The sequence below is a fragment of the Austrofundulus limnaeus genome, unplaced genomic scaffold (assembly GCF_001266775.1).
Source record: "Austrofundulus limnaeus strain Quisiro unplaced genomic scaffold, Austrofundulus_limnaeus-1.0 Scaffold88, whole genome shotgun sequence".
Lineage (NCBI taxonomy): Eukaryota > Metazoa > Chordata > Actinopteri > Cyprinodontiformes > Rivulidae > Austrofundulus > Austrofundulus limnaeus.
Window position 1 is genome coordinate 1,267,745 of NW_013952490.1, and position 5,032 is coordinate 1,272,776.

The following is a 5,032-nucleotide window of genomic DNA, read 5'->3' on the forward strand; positions in this document are numbered from 1 at the left end:
CTTTTTCCTTCCCACAGACTTCCCACTGAGGTGCCTTGATACAGCACTCTGGGAACAGTCTATTGGTTCAGAAATGTCTTTCTGTGTCTTACCCTCTTGCTTGAGGGTGTCAGTGATGGCCTTCTGGACAGCAGTCAGGTCAGCAGTCTGACCCATGATTGTGGATTTGAGTAATGAACCAAGCTGGGAGTTTTTAAAAGCCTCAGGAATCTTTTGCAGGTGTTTAGAGTTAATTTGTTGATTCAGATGATTAGGTAATAAGTCATTTAGAGAAACTTTTCATGATAATTTTTTTAGATAGGGATTTTTGGTTTTTCTATACTTTTTTGCCAAAATCATCAATATTAAAACAATAAAAGGCTTGAACTACTTCAGTTGGTGTGCAATGAATCTAAAATAAATGAAAGTTTAATATTTATCAGTACATTACAGAAAACAATGAACTTTATCACAATATGCTAATTTTTTTAGAAGGGCCTGTATATGTTGTTTAATGTTTTATTGTTATGTGCATATCACATCATTTCATGATTTAAATGTGGGCTTTAAACAACAATGTCTCATTTAACTCCTCTTATTCCAGCAGTTGAAGGTGGAAGGACTCTTTATTCTTAATTGTGATTTTTACATGTGATTTTTGCTGTCAAAAACATGTCATGCCAGACCACCGAGGCACAAAGATCATCCAACCACTTGTTCCTGCAAGTGGCGATACCCTCCTTGAGCTGTTCCAAGTCTGTCATGCATCCACATGACTTCAGCCTGTGAACGTGTAAAGTCCACTCTTCAGCTCCTCCTGCCATGGTCAAGACTGCACACGAACGAGGGTCACGTCTCCAAATCCATGCTTACTCATTGTGATTTGATGTCAAAATCATTTAACATTTGTTCTAGGTTATTACCAGATAAGCCTGTTACTCAACAGTACTTTTAGTTTGCTTTATAATTTTGTGTAAACATTTTAATTCTGATTTATTTATTTTTTTAGTTATCCAGCTTAAGAGTTTCACTCCTCTTCATCCACAGTAATCTAAAACATAAACAATAATTTTAGACCATACAATAATTCACAGCTTGCTCTTACCATAAATTAATGGAGCCATGCTCTTGATTTATTCATTGGTTTGTAAACATTCTTTTGTAATAAAAACCACATATAAATACTTATTTGTTGTGTGTGTGTGTTTCACTGCCATGAACTACGATATACATAAATCTGAACTGAGGCCAATGATGTTTAAGTCTCTGCACAATACAGGTCATAATTAGGAACAGTGGGTTTATGTGAGATAATATTACTGATCCAAGGCTTTTAGAAAATATTCCTATAATTTGTTATTCAGTGTTTTTTGAACACCATTTTCATATCTCTTTTAGTGTGTCAAAAGTAAAGACATGCACACCAAAAGTTTGATAATTAAGGTGTATATTTTTGCTAAAGGAAAGTGTGGGAAATAATGACAAACTTTTTCATGTTTTTAAGGTTTCTCAAAACCAGACAGGAGGAGGCAGTGAGATGCTGCACTATGGGAGGGTTTTGTTGCCTCTGTAAGGACACTGCTCTGTAGCCAATGCTTCAGGTGTGAGGACCTTCACGGTACAGGACCGATGATGGTGTTCAAACAGTCTTCAAAGGGTTTGTGTACAATTGGCCGACAAGAATTCAAGCTTAGTGTTGTAGTACTTGAAACCGGTCTTGGTCTTAAGACCAGTCTCAAGACCACTTTTTGATGGTCTTGGTCTTGTCTCAGTCTCGGACATTGAGGACTCGGAATTTTATTTCAAGACCAGTCAAGACCACAACTGTGGAAATATCATTAAATAGCCAGATTATTGTACAATTTATTAGTTGACATTCTTGCTTTCATTGGATTTAAAACATACTGATTCAAATCCAAACCTGACTCATTTCTATTCACCAGCTGTCACCCATCCCCACTCTCTTTACTCACATGCATGCACTCCAGGAAAGTAAGCAGTGGTTCTCTGGGAGCAATAAAAGATGTCTTTAAAATTTCAAGTATAAAAGTTTGGCTACATTATTCATAAATAATACTGTAAAACAACAACAACCAGTAGAAAGCATACAGCAACTTGTAAATTCGGCAGTACTTCGCTTTCAGAGACGATGGGACAACTTTAAACTTTAATTGTCACTAACGTTAACAATCTGCCTCTGTAACAAAAGTCTTTCCTCTGCCCTCACACAAAGATTTTGTCAATATTAGCTCAACATAGTCAGCTACAGTGTGGAAAAAAGTATTTAGTCAGCCACTAATTGTTCAAGTTCTCCCACTTAAAAAGATGCGAGGCCTGTAAATGACATTAGATCTCAACTATGAGACAAAATGAGAAAACATGTCTAGAAAATCACATTGTCTGATTTTTTTAAAGAATTTATTTGCAAATTATGGTGGAAAATAAATATTTGGTCAATAACAAAAGTTAATCTCGGTACTTTGTTAAATATCCTTTGTTGGCAATGACAGAAATCAAATGTTTTCTCTAAGTCTTCACAAGGTTGGCACACACTGTTTCTGGTATGTTGGTCCATTCCTCCTCTAGAGCAGTGATGTTTTGGGACTGTCGCTGGACAACACAAACTTTCAACTCCCTCCAAAGGTTTTCTATGGGGTTGAGATCTGGAGATTGGCTATGCCAGTCCAGGACCTTGAAATGTTTCTTACGAAGCCACTCCTTCATTGCCCTGGTGGTGTGCTTGGGATCATTGTCATGCTGAAAGACCCAGCCATGCTTCATCTTCAGTGATTACTGATGGAAGGAGGTTTGCTCTCAAAATCTCACGATACCATTCATTCTTTCATGTACATGGATCAGTCGTCCTGATCCCTTCACAAAGAAACAGTGCCAAAACATGATGCTGCCACCCCCATGCTTCACAGTAGGTATGATGATCTTTAGAAACAACTCAGCATTCATTCTCCTCTAAACACGACGAGTTGTGTTTCTACCAAACAGTTCTACTTTGGTTTCATCTGATCATATGACATTCTCCCAATCCTCTTCTGAAACATCCAGAAGATGCAAACTAGCAAACATCAGATGGGCCTGGATATGTACTGGCTTAAGCAGAGGGACACATCTGGCACTGCAGGATCTGAGTCCCTGGTGGTGTAGTATGTTACTGACAGTAGTCTTTGTTACATTAGTCCCAGTCTCCTGGTGGTGTAGTGTGTTACTGACAGTAGTCTTTGTTACATTAGTCCCAGCCTTCTGCAGGTCATTCACTAGGTCTCCCCTTGTGGTTCTGGGATTTTTCCTCACCGTTCTTGTGATCATTTTGACCCCACGGGCTGAGATCTTGCGTGGAGCCCAGATCGAGGGAGATTAGTAGTGGTCTTGTATGTCTTCCATTTTCTAATCATTCCTCCCACAGTTGATTTCTTTACACCAAGCTGCTTGCCTACTGCAAATTCAGTCTTCCTGGTGCAGGTCTACAGTTTGTTTCTGGTGTCCTTACACTGCTCTTTGGAGTGTGACTGTTTGATGTTGTGAAGGTGTCTTTTATACTGATAAGTTCAAACAGGTGCCATTACTACAGGTAATGAGTGGAGGACAGAGCCTCTTAAAAAGAAGTTACAGATCTGAGAGAGACAGCTGGCTTGTTTGTTATTGAACAAATTCTTATTTTCCACCATAATTTTCAAATAAATTCTTTAAAAAATCATGTGGTTTTCTAGATATGCTTTCTCATTTTGTCTCTCATAGTTGAGGTCTAACTATGATGTCAACTACAGGCCTCTCTCATATTTTTAAGTGGGAGAACTTGCACAATTGGCTGACTAAATACCCTAATAATGTATGTTTAATCTGAAAAGAGCTTCACTGAGTGACAACTAATGTTAGGAGCGCAGAAGACAGTTTAAGTTTCACTTTCAGTTTTTCACCCAAGAGCCTGCAGGAGTGGTCATGGGCGGGGTATGTGGAGAGGGGGGTGGGGGGGGGGTACTCTGCCATGAGGAAGTTCGGCTTAAAGACATGTCCCAGGGGCGTTTCTGGTTCCAAAAGGCATTTCTAGTCCCCATCCGTCATTTTGCTTCTCAGCTTGGCTGCCTAAAAACGCTGCAGGATTTCTCAAACATGCATGAATGAGTCAAAGCAAGGCTTTGGGCATGTTTTTTTTATGAGAGTGTAACGTTATAACATGATATAAACCTCAAAAAAGTTGATTTTACATTATATTGCCCCTTTAACTGCGATCTTCTCCTCTTTAGACATTTGCACTTGTTTCCGCCTGGATTGGTTTTAGTGGTCTGGAGGTAGACCCCAAGGATGTTGTTTTTAATGTTATTGGGCTATAGACAACCATTATGAACATACCACTGCCTGCTTGTCCCATGGTGATATACACTAAACTGGAAGAAGCCACATTAAGGGAGAGGAAACTGCAGGTGGACAAGTCTAATGCCTTGGCAAGAGAAAGGAGGGCCAAGAAATACTGTAAAATATATGTACTACGAGAGGATCAGACACAAGTATTTATGATATCATTATTAAAACAAATCAGTCGTGTTACATGTACTGGTACTCAGATTTGTTTGGTGGTTGTTGGTTTATTGAAAGTAGGCAGACATTGTCTTTACATCCTTTTGAAAGGAATAGTTGTAACGTTTCCAGTAACAAGGTCACAGTTCAATTCTAGTGCCTTTCTTGTTAGTCCTGGTTCAGACTTGGTTTAGTCTTGGTTTTAAATCTGATAAAATGACATCCATGAAAAAAATGTTCTGGGTTAGTTCTGATTAAGGCTCATTTTAGTCAAAATAATTTTACCTAAAGCCAAATTGGGTTGGGTCAAAGTTCAAATTGTTATTTTTAAGTTCTGTGTGGGTGTGTATGGTTTTATTTTTCAAGAAAGCCTCTTGAATTTTTTCCAATCTTAATAAATATGTTATGTTCATTGTGAGTAATCATTAGGGGTGTCCCGATCCGATATCAATATCGGATATCGGTCCGATATCAGCCAAAAAACGAGTATCGGATTTTATCGGACTGCATAAAAAATGTCCGATAT